The 21,395-nt window shown below is 45.0% G+C and overlaps 1 protein-coding gene across 3 annotated transcripts in view; it reads right to left on the reverse strand.

The window, feature by feature from the left end:
• Positions 1 to 5,973, reverse strand: part of CEMIP2 (cell migration inducing hyaluronidase 2) — an 82,889-nt gene extending 76,916 nt beyond the window's left edge. Inside the window, exon 1 of one of the 3 annotated variants that reach the window (XM_053574907.1) lies at positions 5,463 to 5,973. The gene's annotated coding sequence lies outside the window, so the exon portion shown is untranslated. Of the gene's footprint in view, positions 1 to 4,454; positions 4,476 to 4,661; positions 5,024 to 5,462 lie in introns of those variants that run through there. The other 2 variants (XM_053574915.1, XM_053574935.1) reach the window with 2 other exon arrangements.
• Positions 5,974 to 21,395: the final 15,422 nt, after the last annotated feature.

A 21,395-nucleotide genomic window follows, 5' to 3' on the forward strand; every position in this document is an offset into this window, starting at 1 on the left:
ACACACATACATAGGACAGGGACTGTGTGACCAGCTCAGTGCCACACAAGTACAGACAGAAAGAAATGCTTGAAGGTTAAAGCCGAGCTCAGACAACAGAGTAACCGGACTGCTAGAAGTTATTTATCAGCTGACCCTGCTTTAGAAAGGGGAGCCATATGGTAAGGCAGGCAGCACCTAAATCAGCACAGGCTCTAAGGACAGTAGCAATTGTCATTAGCCAAAAGATGTCATTAGCCACACTGAAAGACTGTTCTTCCCTCCTTCAGCCTCTTGAGCTATCCCTTCATTCACATTTTATTTCCTATCACATGGTTCTCAGCATGAGGAGTACTTCCAGTTTGGACATGCCATAGGGTGGCTGGGAAATGGCTATCAATAAATATCTCCTGAGCAATTAAAGTCATGTCTTTTTCATTAATGAAGTACAATATATTTTTAAGCTTCATATAAAGTTAATTTTATAGTGGTAGCACTGGCAGTATTAAAAAACAATGAGTTTTTTTTTAACTACAATCTTTTTAAAAAAACAATAATTCATTTTTCTCATTCCTTCTGAAACAGGAATTAGGCATTTGTCCTTATGCTAAACTAAATCTTTCCAATCCCTAAAATGTTAATTAATTTTCCAACTTAACTTTATGTGGAAAAACTAGTCATTCTTCAAGGAAGTGAGTCACCATATTAGCATTATGACAATAGAAGGCCTACAGCCTCCACAGTGCAAGCCAATAATTAGGTAAGAACCCCTACATCCATAACAATTTTGCTCTGGAGAAAGACTTAGTAATCAGACCTGGCCAGGACATCAAGTGTGTGGTGAATATTCCATATTTTAAGACACTTACATGAAACTCAGAGTCACTGAGGTCAACTGTTTTCTCACTGGCTCAATATGGATTGTCTTAAATTTCAAGTCTTTCAGGCAACAATGTACTAATCCCACTTCTATCCAGTGGTAAAGCCATTTTTAAACATATATTAAAGCTAAGAAGGCTACAATCTCTCCTAGCCAATCTTTTCATAATATAAAATTCTTACCAAATACTGAACTTTTACTTATTGCTCAAAATAAGATGGACTCCCGATAAATGTAAAAGGTTTATCACTAATCACCATGTAACAAAAGCAAATGTATGGTTATACATCTGGTTAAAAGGTTAATCTATTAATGATAATTTCAAAGCAGATTTGCCTGATAGATCAAAGGACTGATTTGTTGGGAGATAATGATAGTGTGTTTTAAGACGTACCCAGCTTCTGGGTCTCTTCCACTTTTTTAAAAAGTCATTTTAATAAAGACCCATGCTTTACTTATATTTGGATTGCTCCCAGCAACCAGCACAGTGTCTTGTACATCCTAGGAATGCAATAAAATATTTGCTGAACATAGTTCCTGACAACCAGCATTAAAGGGATCCTAAAGTGTGTGCTGGGAAACAAAAGAACATACAAACATATTTCTAGTATATTTTTATCCTACAATTCACAATACAAATCTGAATAGTGTTTCCAGGAACTTGGCTCTTTTAAAACACGCACGCTTCCACAGTACTTTAAATCTGCACCCTGGTTATAGAAAATGCAAGTTTAGCTAATGTTATTTTTATACTTAGTTCCTTATTTGACAGAAATTTATTACAAGTAACATCACCCCACTATCATGTGTTAAATACTAGGAAATGAAAAAGATACGATGTCTGCCTTAAACTTAAGTGTAATGAGTTCTGAAGCCCAAATGCAAATTACTTGACCACTAAAATAACCAGATTATTAACAAAGCCAAATAGGAATAAATAAGAATATATTGGAGGGGGAGGGGAAGAAGCACCAACTAGAAATAGGGACAAAAGGGTTTTTGTCCCTGCTCAGCCATTAATTTACTATATGACCTCACTGATTATTGAGCCTTTCTGAGCACCAACTTCTTTGTTTTAATATTATTTTTAAAGTCCCTTTAAAATAAGGGACCTTAAAAGATTTAAGATTTAACATATGTAGCACTGGCTAGAAAACTGGTTTATATTCAGATCCCCCCCTCAAAAATAAGACACATTTAACTTGATTGATTTAAATATCTGAGTTTGAATTTCTATCAAAGGCAATTTATTAAAAGGTCACATGAGCTTAAGTCCACTTCAAGGAAAACTAAAGCAAGTATTGCTTACAGATTCAAGTTTCACCTAGACAACAGCTGCTGCATTGAAAATAGACATTCTTACAATCTAGTTGAAAATTATACCTCTTTACAAATGCTGGAAACTAGTGAGGGTGATTTTCATGGTCTCAAGAATGCAGATGCATAGCCTTTCTTTTTTTCCTTTTCCATATTCATCATGTGGGGAGAGAGGAATGTAGAAGGGCCAGTTTGGCTTGGAAAGACAGAGTACAGATGCAACAACACAAATCCAGACAAACCCCTCTCAATCGGTGTACTGTACTAGACAGCCCATTCTTCTCATGAATGCTCACAACTCAAATGAAATGAAAAGATTTCTTGTGGCTGGGATAGGAAGAAGCCTGGACAAGCGAGGAATGCCATCTGACAATAGCTAGCCTAAACTCTAAAGGACTCTCAAGACAGGATTCAGAGCATTCTGGAAAAAGCCAACAAAATGAAAATCTGTGGCTGACCAATCGGATAAAGCTGTGATCTGTATCTAACTGTTTATAGCTTTTTAAAATAACACATACATATATTTTGAAAGTACCTTTTGAGATAGACCCTAAATACTTGTAAAATATATTATATATTATATACATAGCAAATTTAATCAAATATAATCCTCAGAACATTCCATAAACCATTTTTAACTCATTGTACAGATGAAGAAATGCATGCAAATGTTTAACACTGGTCAGAGCTTTGTTTTAAACCCAAATCTGACTTCAAGTCTTCCAATTTTTGTATTTTAAAATGGTACCTCAGACCAGTTTTCAGTCCTTTCTCTTTTGTCTGATTTCATTAACTGTATTTCTCACAAAATTGCCTGCGGGACCCCTCACCCCCACCGGGCTGTTCCTCCTCCGGCTTCATAAAGCATCCTACCCACTTACTGGACTTTCTCATTGTTAATTTCCTGTGTCCCTGGTTAGACTCATTTCTTCAATAGCAGAAACTGTGTCTTACTCTTCAGATGAAAACCACCACATAGGTATCTTCCATGCCCTGTGGTCTCCCCAGCTGCAACCACTCCATGTAACTCCCTCTTCCTACCAACATGAACTCTCATAAAGCACGGTGTTGAGATAGCTTCCTGGGAGGTCTAGAATACAGTAAGTGATTAATAAGTGTTAGCTGAACAGATAGTGGGTGGGTGGATGATGCACTACTCAAATATTTTAGAGCATTTTCAATGCACACATTTACATACTTCCATGCAAGTCTAAAACTGTGAATTTGATAGTGATTATTAAGTTTTCTCTTGATGAAATTTAGTTTATCTTTCTCAATTTCAGAAACTTGCATAGAGGTATGTACCTAGTAAGTAGTACATTTTCCACTTCAGAAAGGGCCCTTTGTCTTCTCTTCATTTTCTAGGTAGCTGTTTGAGTATAAACTAGATTAGTTCCATCAGAACATGACTGAGGTGTTGCCCCATTCTGATTTCCTGCTATGAATCTGACACTTTTGAAAATTCAGATGGCAGGCTAGAGCAAGGAAGATTACTGAAACCATGACACAGGACATCCACACAAGCACAGGGGAAGAATTACAGATTCTCCTTCCCTGTCCACACAAGGGCCAGCCACCAGCTTACTTTCTCATTCACAGGATGACAAAGCACAACAGGTGGTGACTCAGAATTCACTTCTCACTCTAGTTCTGTGAGCTTTTAAGGACATATGCACCAGATAAACAGTGTCAGGTGGACTGAACTGAAAGCCAGCGGACAGACCTCCAGTTGCACTCACCAGACAGATCCTCTCCTGAGGGAACACAGAAAGCTCGGGAACGTCATTTCAATGGAAAGAACAAAGCACCCTGAAGTGCTACCCATCGCTTACTGCACATTCTGCTGTTATTCTCAGAAATGCAAATTGAGGTAATCCCAGCACTTTGGGAGACTAAAGCAGGAGGACCACGTAGTGCCAGGAGTTGGGACCAACCTAGGCAACCCAGGGATAATATCTACAAAAAACAGACATTAAAAAAAACTTTTTAAGAAATCCAGGCAAAAAAGAACCCTCTAATTAGGTAATCAAAGATACACCACCAGAGTATGATACCCAGACCGATTCTGAAAAGAGCAAGCTTCCTTCAGCAGTCAAGTAAACATTGGTAGTTCCGTTCTAGCCAACCAAGGAACTTTAAGCCTATTTTAAATGTGTTTGTTTTTAACACAGAGCCATTTCCAACAGATTTGTCTGGCTGCCCTGGCAGGCCTCCTCGGCTCAGGTGAAGCCAGCCACACACACACACACCTCCACCCACCTCCCATCTAAATTCTCACTTTTCACCGGTAAGAGCTCACAGGAGGACATCCACAGCCTGGATACGTGTAACTGAGCATCGTGCTGTCACACTGGAACGAGGGGAGTGAACCCAAGGCCGTGAATGGCTCATGTGAGTAATGAACGTTCTTAAAATTATTAGGCACTCCATCCTTAACCCCAGCTGCTGATGAAAGGAGACATATATCAAAGTCTGTTTTCCTAACCTTATGTGGAGAATTTAAGTGAGCTGTTTCCGCTTCAGGGAGAGGTCTGGTGACACACATCAACCCTCAGCAAAAAGCATCCAGAGAAGTCAGGACCTTGGTCTTATTGCTAAGGGTGCAGTAACCAGCGTTAACTGCGGCTCTTTGGAAGGGGCCACCGCCTCCTGCCAGGACCTCCAAACCCGGCGGAGAAAAGCTGGGAATGGAGTTCGGTACTAAGTCTACTCCCAGCTTTAAGGAAAGCTGCACGGGAACTTAAAGCTTCGCCTCACATTGACTAACAGAAAGAGGGGTGGGAGACCGGAGCTCAGCAACTCGGAGGGAGAGTAAGCAGACAAAGATTACCCCAGAGGCGTGAGCGCGCGCACCCCGAAGCCGAGACGGCGGTGCACACTCCATCAACCTCCCCCTGCAGTCGGCTTCCTGCGGGGTTTATTATCCCACCCAGCCCACTCCAAAAAGTTTAAGACTGTTCACTACGTCCTTGAAAGGTCCATTGTTCCCTTCCCCGTAATGGTAAAGAAAAGAGAGCGAGAGGAGAAGAAATTGAGACAGGATTCCCAAGGACCATTTGTGGAGAGGACTGACTCCGGAGGAGTCTGGTTACTTAATCCAGAAGAGAGCTGGAAACGAGACGCAGCGGGGAAGGGCACGAGGACGTCTTCCACTTCAGCAGAAATGCCCCACCAGCCAGGCCGCCAGGAGCGGGGAAGGTGTGCTGGACCCGGTCCGCGCCCTGGCCGTGGCCTCCGGCACAGCAGAGGAGGCGGGGCAGGGGGCGGGTGACTCTCGGCTCCTTACCTTCCCCTCCCCCGCTTGGCGTCGTTAACTCAGGTGCCTACACAGCGGTCCACCGGGACGGAGCGGGGCTCCTGGAGTCCTTGGGTCCCGATCTCCTCTCCATGGCCAGGGAGCTCCTGGAGCCCTCCGCCACCGCGGCTACTGCCGCTCGTTCGTAACTGGCAGGCGCAGCTTCTGCCCGGAGGTAAAATACTCTCCTCCCGGGAGTGACGCGCACTTCCCTCCGCCTCTGCCTCCTCCTCCAGCCCCGAGCCCGGGGAGCAGGGGCCTCGGCTCGCTCTCTCTCGGAGCCGCTCGCCTTTCTCTGCTCCTTCCCCCGCGGGAGGAAGAGGGGGAGAATCGCCGCCCCGCCGGCTCGGGCCCGAGCGTCCCCGCGACAATAGGGGAGCAGGAGAGGGCGCGAGGCAGAGCGGGGTCCCAGGAGTCGCGCTTGCCCCTGGTCGGCGGGCGCCGCGGCTGGCTAGGGTCGCGCTCAGCCTCCGCCGGCCAGACAAGCGGCCCGGCTTTGCTGGGCCGGGGACTGTGGATTGGGTGGGCCGGCGGGCCGGCGACAGCGAGTGGGGCGGAGGGAGAGGAGGAGCCTGCGGCCGGAGGAGGCGGTGGCCTGGCCCGGCCCCTCCCGCTGCCCCGGGCTGGCGGCGAGCTGTGGATGCGGAGAATCAGCGCCGCTCACTGCCGAGCGCAGGAACAGCGCCCCAGCCCGCGCACCGCAGGGCAGGGTTCCCAGACGGCGCCCGGAGCTGCAGCTACAGGTGCCTGCCCCTGGCGGGCGCACACCCAGCCTAACAGAACCCGCGCCCCGGACGCCATCATCCCCAGCCGATCCTGGTACTGAGCCTCCGCCAAGCCCTGGCTCAAAGTAACTCTGTACCCCATCGCCTCTGGCTGAGCGTGACACGGTGACCCATAACTCCTTGGCTCAGCGTGACCCTGCGCCCAACACCCCACAACTGAGGCAGACTCTGCGTTCCATCATCCCCAAAGGAACTTGCACACTCCCGCAATTTTTTTTTTGAGCGTCGGCCATCCCCACCTGGCCAGCCACGGGCACTGGATTCTTATCCCTCTGCAAAGAACCAGCCTGCCTTGACTCAAGACAGCTCCTTTGGCAGCTTAGAGCAGCCCCAGCACCCCGCTCTCAGACCAGAATAAATATTCCTCCATCTCACCACGCCTCCTACGCGCGCCACTCTGGAGTGGCTACTGCTGTCACCGGTGGCGCTGAAAGCCACTCCCTGACCCACCCCAGTGCCGGTGGACACCCGCACCCGGACTGCAGCGGCCCCGCCGCCACCACCCTCCCCCTTGCTGGAGCTGCTCTCACTCCGGAAAGGCCTTGGCTCCCGCTCAGGGCGCGGCCTGAGCTGGATCAGTCAGACCCTCGAGGTCCGGAGCTAGTGACAGCTGCAGGACTGCCAAATCCGGCACGTCGTCATCTTCTGTTGAATTCGGATTTGGAAGTTTCCGTGCCAGAGAGCTCTCTCAGTAAAATACTGTACAGAGAGGATTGTTTATAGTTTTCAGGGTTGCTCTTTTTCGTTGCCCCGTTTAATAAAACTTCAGTCGTGTGACCATGACACACTCAGCAGTGGGGAAGGGGAATCCCCTATTTCTGTTCCAGACTTTGTAGAAAGAATGAGTGTTCCCAATTTTTGTCTGATGATAAGAATCCCCTGGGGCGCTTCGAAAATAGTATTGGCTTCCCAGACAGTGCCCAATCTACTGAATTAGAAGTGCCTGGAGTATGTAAATTTGGGAAACAGTGCTAGAATACATCCTCAAATTAATTAAAACCTTGGAAAGAAGCCTCCAAAACAGCAACACGGTTGAATACTGAGATCTTACAAAACCTTACCTAACGGGGGTGGCGCCTGTGGCTCAGTCGGTAAGGCGCCGGCCCCATATACCGAGGGTGGCGGGTTCAAACCCGGCCCCGGCCAAACTGCAACCAAAAAATAGCCGGGCGTTGTGGCGGGCGCCTGTAGTCCCAGCTACTCGGGAGGCTGAGGCAAGAGAATCGCTTAAGCCCAGGAGTTGGAGGTTGCTGTGAGCTGTGTGAGGCCACGGCACTCTACCGAGGGCCATAAAGTAAGACTCTTGTCTCTACAAAAAAAAAAAAAAAAAAAAAACCTTACCCAGGTTGGAAGCCACTGTCCCTTCCAGGAGAGGATGAGAGGAAAGGTTTTTAAAACAAGGCGGATAGGCTTGGCGCCAGCCACATACACCTGAGCTGGCAGGTTCGAATCCAGCCCAGCCCGCCAAACAACAATGATAGCTGCAACCAAAAAATAGCTGGGCCCTGTGGCGGGTGCCTGTCGTCCCAGCTACTTGGAAGGCAGAGGCAAGAGAATGGCTTGAGCCGAGGAGTTGGAGGTTGCTGTGCGCTGTGGTGCCATGGCACTCTACCCAGGGCGACAGCTTGAGGCTCTGTCTCCAAAAAACAAAATAAAATAAAACAAGGCGTATGGTTTTGTAGGACAAGCTGGAAGGGTCAATGGCTATTTCAGTGGTCCCAAGTGAAATGTTTAGGACTGGGTTTTATGAAGACAGGGCAGGAACTGTCACCCTTTGGTGGGCTGAAAAATGCTCCCCCTGGAAAGATATCAGACTCTAATCCCCGGAAACTCTAAATGTTAATTTATGTATAAACAGGATCTTTGCAGGTGTGATTAAATTAAGGGTTTTGAGTTGGAGGAGATTACTGTGGATTATCAAGGTGGACCTAAGTGCAATCACATGTACCCTTACAAAACAAAGGCAGAGAAGGCAGGACCAGGTGGCTCCCACCTGCACCTAGCACTCTGAGAGGCTGAGGCAGGAAGACCCCTTGACCTCAGGAGTTGGAGACCAAAAGACCAGCCTGAGCAAGAGTGAGACCTTGTCTCTACTGAAAAATAGAAAACTTAGCCAGGTGTGGTGGCAAGCACCTGTAGTCCCAGCTGTTCGGGAGTCTGAGGCAGGAAGGTTGCTTGAACCCAGGAGTTTGAGGTTTCGGTGAGCTAGGCTGATGCCATAGCTCTCTAGCCCGGGGCAACAGAGTAAGACTGTGTTCACCACCACCACCCCCCAAAAAAAATTTTTTTTTAAGCAAAAAGATTTTTTTTTTTTTTTTCCAGTGGAGCCTCAAGCTGTCACCCTGGGTAGAGTGCTAGGACATCAGAGCTCACAGCAACCTCCAACTCCTGGGCTCAAGCGATTCTCCCATCTCAGCCTGCCTAGTAGCTAGGACTACAAGCACCCACCACAATGCCTGGCTATTTTTTGGTTGCAGCTGTCATTGTTGTTTGGCCGTCCTGGGCTGGATTCAAACCCACCAGCTGGGGTGTATGTGGCTGGTGCCTTAGCCGCTTGAGCCACAGGCTCCAAGCCGGCTAAGAGAGATTTAAGACTCAGAATGAGCGGAAAGCAACCAACCATAGCAACAGAGATTAGAGTGATGCTGCCACAAGTCCAGGAATGCCAGCAGACAGCAGCTGACACCTTAATTTTGTCCCAGTGAAACTGAGTGCAGTCTTCTGGCTTCCAAAGTGTGAAAGAATGAATTTTTATTGTTTTCAGCCACCAAGTTTATAGGATTATGTTACAGCAGGCATAGGAAACTAATATACCCTGAGTCCTGAACGGTGCTCACTTTATATGAAAATGCCCATAGTCTGAACCCTTATTCAGTGCTAGGCACTTTGCTTGGAGTTATCTATTTAAATCATCTCAATAATTATTATTTGAGTTTTAGGGTTGGGACATGAGAACTTCCAAAGTTTAAATAAGCCAGGCAGGAAAGCTCACATCTATAATCCTAAAATTCTGGGAGGCCAAGCCAATGGATTGCCTGAGCTAAGGAGTTCAAGACCAGCCTGAGCAAGAGTGAGACCTCGTCTCTAAAAATAGCCGGATATTGGCTCAGTGCCTGTGGCTCAAGCAGCTAAGGCACTAGCCACATACACCCGAACTGGTGGGTTTGAATCCAGCCCAGGCCCATCAAACAACAATGACAGCTGCAAACAAAAAATAGCCAGGCGTTGTGGTGGGCGCCTGTAGTCCCAGCTACTTTGGAGGTGGAGGCAGGAGAATCGCTTGAGCCCAGGAGTTGGAGGTTGCTGTGAGCTGTGATGCCACAGCACTCTACCCAGGGTGACAGCTTGAGGCTCTGTCTCAAAAAAAAATAAATAAATAAATAACTGGGTATTGTGGCAGGTGCCTATAATCCCAGCAACTCAGGAGGCTGAGGCAAGAGGATCACATGAGCCCAAGAGTTTGAGGTTGCTGTGAGCTGTGACACCATGGGGCTCTACCAAATCTGTCTCAAAAAAAAAGTTGCAATAGTCTGCCAAAAGCCACACAGCAAGAACCTGTTGGAAGCAAATTCACTAACCACTCAAATGCTAAAGAATGAACTAAAAATTTACATAAACTACTTTAGTACAATTTTTTGGTACTTCCACAATCTATATTTATTGCCAAAACCAAGGGACGTGGCTGTTGATAGTGGGAAATCCTGGGGGAGAGGGATAAGGGGAAAGTCTATCAACAACAACAAAAAGGATTAACTCTTTGTATAGCCTGTATTTGAGAATTTTATAAACTTTTGGGTTTTGATATTTATCTGGAACATGAAAACCCAAAGGAAATTAATGTGAAAGGAAGTTATGAAGGAGACCAACAAAGTAAGAGGATAAAGAACATCTGTACTCAGTGGAATTGAAGTCACAGATTGGGTTCCCAGGCCAGAAGGCTCTGAGACTGAGTGGCCGGATATTCACTAGGAAGTGTCCACAGGGTCAACGCTTGTGTCTGTTGAGGCAGGAAGCAGGATGGGCAGAGGGAGGAGCTGAGGTGCATCAGGCATCCAGCAGCCTCTGCCGACCCCACTCCAGGCTCTGGAGCATCGCCCTTCAAAATTATTGGCCCTTGGCTGGATGCAGGGCAGGCTGAGGGAGGTGGATGGCTTGAGCTCAGGAGTTGAAGACCAGCCTGAGCAAGATCAAGACCCTGTCTCTACTAAAAATGGAAAAACTAGTCAGGCATCGTGGCAGATGCCTGTAGTCTCAGCCACTCAGGAAAGTGAGGTAAGATAATCACTTAGGCCCAAGAGACTGAGGTTTCTGTGAGCTATGAAGATGTCAAGGCCCTCTACCCAGGGCAACAGAATGAGACTCAGTCTCAAAGGAAAAAAAAAAAAAAGAAAGAAAACAAATTATTTGGCCTAAATGGCTGAAACATCAGATACCCTCCTGAACTAGTCATTGGATGTGGTCCATCCTCAGATGTGGCATGACCTTGGGCAAGGGCACCTGCTGACATCACTCAGAGCTAGGCAGCAAGTCCTCACTTGTGAGCAGATCTGGGCCAGGCATCTCCATGTCACCCGCTTACATAACATGTGACATCCTCGCCATTGTGTTGTTTTATTCCAAACGAGGTGACAAAGCCCTAGAGTGAAAGGGATGCTTACCTTACACATTTTTTCCTTGTTGGGACCATTCATTCACACAGTATAGCAACCCATTGGCTAAGACTTGAGACCCTTCCATCAGATTGCCTGTGTTAGAACCGAGCTCATTAATGTGGAATAAGATGCTCAGCCTCTCTGGCTCTCAGGGGTTTTTGTGTGTGTGTTTTGTTTTGTTTTTTGTTGTTGTTGTTGCTGTTTTTGGCCAGGGCCAAGTTTGAACCTGCCACCTCTGGTATATGGGGCCAGCACCCTACTCCTTGAGCCACAGGCGCCACCCATGGCTCTCAGTTTTTGTTTTTGGTTTTTTTCATTCTAAAGCGGGAATAATAGCCAGGCACAGCGGCTCATGCCTATAATCTCAGCACTTTCAGAAGCCAAAAGCAGGAAGATTACTTGAAGCCAGAGTGCAAGACCAGCCTGGGCAACATAGCAAGACATTTTCTCTAGAAATAATAATAAATTAGCAGGACATAGTGGGGTACACTTGTAGTCTCGCTTCTCAGGAGGTAGATGGAGTAGAGAGGATCCAGGAGTTAGAGATTACATTGAGCTATAATGTGGCCATCATACTCCAGCCTGGGCAACAGAGTGAGACCCTGTCTCAAAAATAAATAAATAAATAAAATGGGAATAAGAATAGAACCTAGCCCAGGGAGTCACCGTAAGAATAAAACACGGCAATACTGTAACGATCTTAACTTAGTTGCACATCTGGTAAGTGCTCTGTAAATGGTGTTATTGGTGGCCCTGGTCATTTCTTCTTTAGCCCTAAATTAGAATTTTGTATCAGGTTACACTCATGATGACTTTTAGGTGGGAATAGGTTACTGAGTGCTGTAGGGGGTCCAGCTCATTGCTGGACCTTTCTCTATAATGGTAAGAAACAACAGCCACACTCAGAACATGCCTGTTCTTTCAAGCGTCGCTGCCTCTGTACATGCCACCTGCCAGTCCACTCCTCTCTGCCTGTGTGGCTTCTGCCCTTTACCACCCTTGCCACTTTTTCTCCTAAGGACTATAGCAAATGTCGCACTTGATATGAAACCACCCCATCTCCATCCTGGCCTCCTCTCAGCTCCAGGGGCTCTGTGCACACTGCTGCTGCAAACCCGAACACACACACTGCAACTTGTGAAAGGTCTTACCCACAGCCTCTCCTTCCCTGCCCAGACACCTGCAGCCAGGGGACTGGGCGCCTGACGATTCCGAGGTTCAAGACGGAACCTTGCTCAGTTTTAAATCCTCGGGGCTTGGCTCAGTGTTGGCTGAGTGACTCTGCTTGCTGGGTGGATGGATGACAGAGCAGTTGGCAGAAGCACTGGGAAAGAGGAGAAAGACCAAACATTACAATTTGGAAAGGTTTTGTGCACCTCCGTGTTCAGCACTTCCAGCCTCTGCTGGCTTTGCATTTTCCAGCTCCAAATGCTTTTAGGAGAGAAAAGAGTTTGACTGTCACCTATTATTCCCCTTTCTATTTTCCCCTAGGCTGTTAGAAATCAATTCCCTCAAACAGTGTTTCATTCAATGAGGGCTGGAGCACATCATTGTTAAATCATGATTTTCTGTCCATACTTGCTCCTCTTAACCCGGTGTGTGGGTGTGGGAATGATTTTCCAGGTGACTAATACTTCACGAGGAAGGTGTTGATATGCTGTTTGCCATCCTCACCTTAATGAAAAGTCTTTGAAGAATTTATACCCCATTGACCCAGGGCAATAACCTTACAGAATGTTTGTGACCTTTCTTTGCTGTGATACAGCTGTGTGTCTACAAAACTATCTTTTCTTTCTTTTTTCCCTTCCATCCAACCAACCTCATTCTCAAACTTGGTCAGCTCACTTCAAAAGTCTCCATATTTCCTGTCAAACTCTCTGGACACTTCCTTTGAAGTATGATGTATCAGTGGGGAAAAAATTCCCTATTTAACAAATGGTGCTGGGTGAATTGGCTGGCAACCTGTAGAAGACTGAAACTGGACCCACACCTTTCACCATTAACTAAGATAGATTCTCACTGAATTAAAGATTTAAACTTAAGACATGAAACTATAAAACTACTATGAGAGAGTTCAGGGAAAACCCTTGAAGAAATCGGTCTGGGTGAGTCTTTTATGAGGAGGACCCCCCCGGGCACTTGAAGCAGCTTCCAAAATACACTACTGGGACCTGATCAAACTAAAAAGCTTCTGCACAGCCAAGAACACAGTAAGTAAAGCAAGTAAATAGCGCTCAGAATGGGAGAAGATATTTGCAGGATACGTCTCCAACAAAGGTTTAATAAGCAGAATCCACAGAGAACTCAAACGTATAAGCAAGAAAAGAACAAGTGATCCCATTGCAGGTTGGGCAAGGGACTTGAAGAGAAACTTCTCTGAAGAAGACGGGCACACGGCCTACAGACATATGAAAAAATGCTCATCATCTTTAATCATCAGAGAAATGCAAATCAAAACTACTTTGAGATATCATCTAACTCCAGTAAGATTAGACCATATCACAAAATCCCAAGAACAGAGATGTTGGCGTGGATGTGGAGAAAAGGGAACACTTTTGCACTGCTGGTGGGAATGCAAATTAATACATTCCTTTTGGAAAGATGTTTGGAGAACACTTAGAGACCTAAAAATAGATCTGCCATTCAATCCTATAATTCCTCTACTAGGTATATACCCAGAAGACCAAAAATCACATTATAACAAAGATATTTGTGCCAGAATGTTTATTGCAGCCCAATTCATAATTGCTAGGTCATGGAAAAAGCCCAAGTGCCCATTGATCCACGAATGGATTAATAAATTGTGGTGTATGTACACCATGGAATATTATGCAGCCTTAAAGAAAGATGGAGACTTTACCTCTTTCTTTTTTTTTTGTGGTGTTTTTTTTTTTTTTTTGGCCAGGGCTGGGTTTGAACCCACCACCTCTGGCATATGGGACCGCGCCCTACTCCTTGAGCCACAGGTGTCACCCACTTCTTTCATGTTTACATGGATGGAACTGGAACATATTCTTCTTAGTAAAATATCTCAAGAATGGAAGAAAAAGTATTCAATGTACTCAGCCCGACTATGAAACTAATTTATGGCTTTCATATGAAAGCTATAATTCAGTTATTTATTTTATTTTAAACCTTTAAATTTTATTGAATCCAGTAGGAATTAAACCTCCTTTCTTTTTCTCATTCAAAAACGTGACTTTCAGCCAGGTACAGTGTTCATGCTTATAATCTCAGCACTTTGGAAGGTTGAGGTGGGAGGCGTGCCTGAGACCAGAAGTATAAGACCAGCCTGGGCAAAAAGGCAAGACCTAGTTTCCTTGATAAATAAGAAATATTATCAGGATGCAGTGGCACACACATGTAGTCTCAGCTATTCTATAGGCTGAGGCAGGAGGCTTTTTTGAGCACATGATCCATAAGCTATGATCATGACACCACATTCTAGCGTGGACGACAGAATGAAACCCTGTCTCTAAAACAAAAACCAACAATAACAACAAAACCCATGATTTAGAAAATGCTATCCCATCCTGATTCCCATCTAACATCTTCAAAATTTATACAGAACCCTTTTAAGTTACATATTCTTGGTATTTTTCTTTATATAAGTGGCTTTGCTATCTTCACATCCGTTTTTTGTTTTTTTTTTTTGAGACAGTCTCACTTAGTCACCCTTGGTATAGTGTCATGGCATCTTAGCTCACAGCAACCTCAAACTCTTGGGTTCAAGTGATCCTCTTGCCTCAGCCACCCAGTAGCTGGGACTACAGGTGCACGCCACAACCCCCAGCTATTTTTTTTTAGAGACAGAGTCTCACTTTATTGCCCTCGGTAGAGTGCTGAGGTGTCACAGCTCGCAGCAACCTCCAATTCCTGAACTTAAGCGATTTTCTTGCCTCAGCCTCCTGAGTAGCTGGGACTACAGGTACCTGCCAGAACGCCCGGATATTTTTTTGTTGCAGTTTGTCCAGCACTGGGTTCAAACCCACCCACCACCCTCGGTATATGGGGCCAGTGCCCTACCCACTGAGCCATAGGCACCGCCCTCACCCAGCTATTTTTTAGAGACAGGGGTCTCACTCTGGCTCAGGCTTGTCTTAAACCTGTGAGCGCAAGCAATCCACCCGCATCAGCCTCCCAAATGCTGGGATTACAGACATGAGCTACCGTACCCGTCTTCACATAAGTGGTTTTGGCTTGCTTTTGGCACCCGGAAGAAAGAACTAGAGGAAACATTTCCTTAGTTTTCATTAAATAGTTGAGGACACTGTCCCTGAGAAGAGAAATGAGTTGCCAGAGGCCACTGGGCTAGGAAATTGCTTCTGTAATTTATTTTGGTTTAAGATTGTCTTAAAGCCATGTCTAAAATATATGCAGTCTTGCCAAAATTATCTTACACATTTACTGTATGACGATTACATGATCTATGTAAGCCAAAGACATTTGCACAAGAAATGGATATCTTTTCATTAGAGTCATGTATGGATGTGTATAGAAAGTTTTAAAATAATTAATTTGTGTAAGAATTGAGAAAGCAGTTTATGTAAAGATATTTTAATTTGAAATAACATCAATATCCCCAAATCATGCATTATCTCTAGGGTTTTATCCCTTCCTTCCTGTTCCTCCCTTCCAGGCAACAAGCAAAGAAGTATAAACATACCCTACCTAAAAAGATTAAGAATCCTGTGAATGCTTCAAAGGAACATAATTAGAAAGGAAAAGCACGATTAGGAGGACCTTACTTACATAGATGCATAGCTGTCAGAATTTCTTCAAAGTATATTGTATAAAAGCTCTCTGAATTTTACATGGTTATTATCAAAAGCATACTGAAGTACAAAAAATAAATAAATAAATCCCTGCAAAACCTCCAGGCCATCTGGGATGAGAGAGCTCGCCAGGAAACTTGAGCTCACCATTGATTTGAAAATCCACAGTTAACAACGTCAGAAGTTATCATCAGTCCAGCTCAATTTCACAAATCTCTATTTTAATATTGCTACAGTGCTCCCTAAAGAAATGAATGTAAGAGCCAGGCAAGGTGGCTCACGCCTTCCTCCTAGCACTTTGGGAGACTGAGGCAAGAGGATCGTTTGAGGTCAGGAGGATTGCTTGAGACCAACCTGAGCAAGACTGAGACACCATCTTTACAAAAAATAGAAAAATTAGCAGGATGTGGTGGTGTGTACTTTCCACTACTTGGGAGGCAAAGATAAAAGAGTTGCTCCAGGCCAGGAGTTTGAGGTTGTAGTGAGCTATGATGACAGCCATTGTACTGTAGCTTGGGAGACAAATCAAGAACTTGTCTCAAAAAAAAGAAAATGGAAAAATAACAGAAAGAAATAGGAGACTATTTTGAAAGCTAAGATTACTGGAATCCTATGAGTGGTGATGGATATGTTGATTCATATGATTATGGTAACCCTTATATGATGTGTATTCGTATCCCCATCCTCATGTTCTACTCTTTGAATATATATACAAGTTGATTGTACCTCAGTAAAGCTGGGGAAAAAGATCACTTGAAATAATATTAACTAACAAAAATTATATTTTCTGTTTCTAATGGGAAAATTCCATTTATGATAAAAGTGAAAAATCCTTTTCATAGTACATGTGGATATAAGAATTTTATGCACATGTGGAAACAACATAAATGCCCATCAATCCAGAAATGGATTAATAAGCTGTGGTATATGTACACCATGGAATACTATTCAGCCACAAAAAAGATGGAGACTTTACATCTTTTGTATTAACCTGGATGGAGTCGAAACACATTCTTCTTAGTAAAGCATCACAAGATGGAGAAGCAGGAATCCAAAGTACTCAATTCTGATATGAGGACAATGGATGCCAGTACATGGTGGGGGTGGGAGAATGGGGGACTGGAGAGAGGGAAGGAAGGAGGAGGGTGGGGGCTTGTGGTATATGACACACCTCTTGGAGGTGGGACACAGTTATGTCAGGGACTTTACCTAACAAATGCAAGCAGTGTAACCTAGTTCTTTGTACCCTCAGGGAATCCCCAACAATAAAAAAAAAAAAAGAAGAATTATACACATGATTAAACTGAGGCATTGTTTTCGGAAAACCACTATTAAAATATATAAGGTGCTTTATAATAGAGGAAGGCTCCCATTTGATCCCATTACTAGGCATCTACCCAGAAGAAAAAAATCATTTTATCATAAGAACATTTGCACTAGACTGTTTATCGCAGCTCAATTTACAATCACCAAACTGTGGGTACAACCTAAATGCCCAACAACCCAGGAATGGATTAACAAGCTGTGGTATATGTATGCCATGGAATGCTATTCAGCCATTAAAAACAAGGAGACTTGGGGCAGCGCCTGTGGCTCAGTGAGTAGAGTGCCAGCCCCATATGCCAGAGGTGGCAGGTTCAAACTTGGCCCTGGCAAAAAACTGCAAAAAAAAAAAAAAGATAGAAAATTTACATCTTTTGTATTAACCTGGATGGAATTGAAACACATTCTTCTTAGTAAAGCATCACAAGAATGTTTTTTTTTTCTTTTTTTTGAGACAGAGCCTCAAGCTGTCACCCTGGGTAGAGTGCCGTGGCATCACAGCAGCCTCCAATTCCTGGACTTAAGCTATTCTCTTTCCTCAGCCTCCCAAGTAGCTGGGACTACAGGCTTCCGCCACAACGCTCAGCTATTTTTTGGTTGTAGTTGTCATTGTTTGGCAGGCCCAGGCTGGATTTGAACCTGCCAGCTCTGGTGTATGTGGCTGGCACCTTAGCTGCTTGACTACAGGCACCCAGCTGAGAAGCAAGTATTCAATGCACTCAAATTTATATGAAGCCAGTAGATGATCTAATACATGCCCACTAAGAGAAAAACTCAATTCAATTCAAGTTGGAAGGAGGAGGAATGAGGGAGGGAAAGGAAGGAGGTGGATGGCACCATGGAAGGGTATATGGCACACCGCTTGGGTGTGGCACTCAACTACAAGAGGGACTTTACCTCACAAATGCAAACATTGTAACCTTGCTGTTTGTACCCTCACATTAACCTGAAATAAAATAAACAAAAAAAAAAAAAATGAAGGAAGGAATTAACAGCTTTCTCTATGGTCGTGTTAACACAAGGTCTTTTGTATATCAGCTAAACACAGCTTAGAAAACTCAAAGCTCAGGCGATGCCTGTGGCTCAGTGAGTAGGCCACCGGCCCCATATACCAAGGGTGGCGGGTTCGAACCCAGCCCTGGCCAAACTGCAACAAAAAATAGCCGAGCACTGTGGTGAGCGCCTGTAGTCCCAGCTACTTGGGAGGCTGAGGCAAGAGAATCGCCTAAGCCCAACTAAGAGCTGGAGGTTACTGTGAGCTGTGACATCATAGCACTCTACCAAGGGCAACAGAGTGAGACTCTGTCTCTACAAAAAAAAGAAAGAAAACTCAAAGCTCAGTTGTTTATTCAACAAATATTTATTGTTGGCCTACATGCCAAACACTGCTAGACTCTGGAGGGTGAAGAAGACAACAAAGCCCCTACACTTTAGTTGGGATTCCTACCCCTAAAAAAAAAAAAAAAGGAAATTGAAAAGTAAACCAATAAGAAAATGATATTATAGACTATGATAAACTCTCCAAATAAAATAAAATTATGAATGTTAAGTGAGATAGAAGTTACATTGGTGGCCTTTTATAAACCGAACTTCCGATATTCACATTCTTGTGAGCTCCCTCCCAGGCTTGCTCCAGACTTGGTCATGCTACTTGCATTAGCCAATGGAGCAATGAAGTCTCCCTCCTTTTGAAGGGAGACTTCAAAAGCACTTGCCCCCAGAGCTGGTGGAGGGCTAGGAAAAGGGGTATTTAAAATAATGTAGTCAAGAAGATATTTTCAAGGAATTTATGGTTAAACTAAGGTCTAAGAATGGTAACACTAAGAGGAATTTGGGGAGGAAGGTAAGTTATAATGGTGGGCCAGGCCTAGTGGCTCACACCTACAGTCCTAGCACTTTGAAAGGCCAAGGTGGGTGAATTGCTTGAGCACAGGAGTTGGAGACCAAACTGAGCAAGATTGAGGCACCATCTCTACTGAAAATAGAAAAACTAGCCAGGCCTTGTGGCAGACACCTATAGTCTCAGCTACTAGGGAGGCTGAGGGAAAGGGATCACTTGAGCCCAAAAGTTTGAGGTTGCTGTGAGCTATGATAATGCCATGGCACTCTGCCCAGGTTGGCAGAGTAAGACTGTCTCAGGAAAAAAAAAAAGTTATAATGGTGTAAAGGAACTTGTTCAATCTAGGCTTGAAACATTGTGGATCCAGGAAAGGCCAATGACAAATTTTTTACATAATTTCTGCTTAGATTATCCTTGTCAAGATAATATGATAAATGAAAAGAAGTCATAAGAAGTCATAAGAAATGGACAGACCCTGCACTTCATATAGAAATGTAGAATTAACCCTGGCACAAGAACAAGAGAGAGACCCCATCTTTACTAAAATAATAAAAAATAAAATGAGGGCGGCACCTGTGGCTCAAAGGGGTAGGGTGCCAGCCCCATATGCCCAAGGTGGTGGGTTCAAAACCAGCCCTGGCCAAAAACTGCAAAAAAATAAAATCAAAAGAGAAAAATTATCCAAGTGGTGGTTCATGCCTGTAGGCCCTGCTACTTGGGAGGCTGAGGCAAGAGGGATCTCTGGAGCTCAAGAGTTTGAGGAGGTTGGGCGGCGCCTGTGGCTCAGTCGGTAAGGCGCCAGCCCCATATACCGAGGGTGGCAGGTTCAAACCCGGCCCCGGCCAAACTGCAACCAAAAAATAGCCGGGCGTTGTGGCGGGCGCCTGTAGTCCCAGCTACTCGGGAGGCTGAGGCAAGAGAATCGCTTAAGCCCAGGAGTTGGAGGTTGCTGTGAGCTGTGTGAGGCCACAGCACTCTACCGAGGGCCATAAAGTGAGACTCTGTCTCTAAAAAAAAAAAAAGGAAAAAAAAAAAAAAGAAAAGATTTTGGGCGGTGCCTGTGGCTCAGTCGGTAAGGCGCCAGCCCCATATACCGAGGGTGGCAGGTTCAAACCCGGCCCCAGCCAAACTGCAGCCAAAAATAGCCAGGCGTTGTGGCGGGCGCCTGTAGTCCCAGCTACTCGGGAGGCTGAGGCAAGAGAATCGCTTAAGCCCAGGAGTTGGAGGTTGCTGTGAGCTGTGTGAGGCCACGGCACTCTACCGAGGGCCATAAAGTGAGACTCTGTCTCTACAAAAAAAAAAAAAAAAAGAGTTTGAGGAGGTTGCTGTGAGCTGTGATGACACCACAGCACTCTACCCAGGACAACAAGAAATGAAATGTAGAATAATTACTTAGGTGAAAATCAGTGACAGTTTTAAGGCTACCTTTGATTTGTGTGTCCCTGAAAGCCCTGGTTGCCATGTAAAAAGCCAGCTAACATGCTGGAAAGACCATGTGGGAAGAGTGTTTTACCTTTACCTATTCACTAACTGAGAAGCCATGTGTGGAGAAGAGGACCAGCAACAGAGAGAGAAAAGACCCAGGCCCAGTTACCTCAATATCCCAGCTGAGTCTAGCCCACCTGGCTCACCCAGTAAATGCAGCTGTCTGAGTGACCACGGGCAAGGACAGCAGAAGACGTGCCCAGCTGAGCCCAGCACAGATTTCAGAATCGTGAACAAATAACATAGTTGTTCTTTAGAACCACTAAGTTTGGTGTGATTGTTATGCAGCAATAAAAAACTCTCAACCACTCTTCCTAAACGAAAGTGAGTTTGTCCCCCAGAGGACCTTTTGCTACGTGTGGAGGCAATTTTGACTGTCACACTCAGGAGAAAGGGTGCTGCTGGAAGGTGCTGCCTAGGGTCTGGGTGTCCTGTGATGCAGAGGATGAAGAAACGTCTGTCCCAAAGTGTTCACAGTGCTGAGGTTGAGACACTGACAGAGGATATAAGCATTTATGGTTTTGATAGATAATTGTCAAGCAGTTTTCCACAGAGACTACGCCAGTGTGTTTTCCCAAGAGCAATATTTGAGAATACCTATTTTCCTATCCCCTTACCAGCAGTATGTGTCCCCAGATATATAGACATATAGAAATAAGCATATACATACAGACATACACCTATTTTTTTTTTTTTTTTTTGACACAGAGTCTCACTTTGTTGCCCTCAGTAGAGTGCTATGGCATCATAGATTACAAGCAACTTCAACTCTTGGGCTCCTGTGATCCTCTTGCCTCAACCACCCAAGTAGCTGGGTCTACAGGCGCTCACCACAACACCCAGCTATTTTTAGAGATAGGATCTTGCTCTGGCTCAGGCTGGTCTTGAACTCTTGAGCTCAAACAGTCCACCTGCCTCGGCCTCCCAGAGTGCTAGGATTACAGGCATGAGCCACCGTGCCCAGGCTTATACCTATTTTTGCCATAGGAAAAAGCGATGTCATAACTTCAACATATATTTCTCCAAAGATAACTTAGGGTATCTTTTCACATATGCAAGAGCCA

Source organism: Nycticebus coucang, chromosome 2, assembly GCF_027406575.1.
Source record: "Nycticebus coucang isolate mNycCou1 chromosome 2, mNycCou1.pri, whole genome shotgun sequence".
Taxonomy (NCBI): Eukaryota; Metazoa; Chordata; class Mammalia; order Primates; family Lorisidae; genus Nycticebus; species Nycticebus coucang.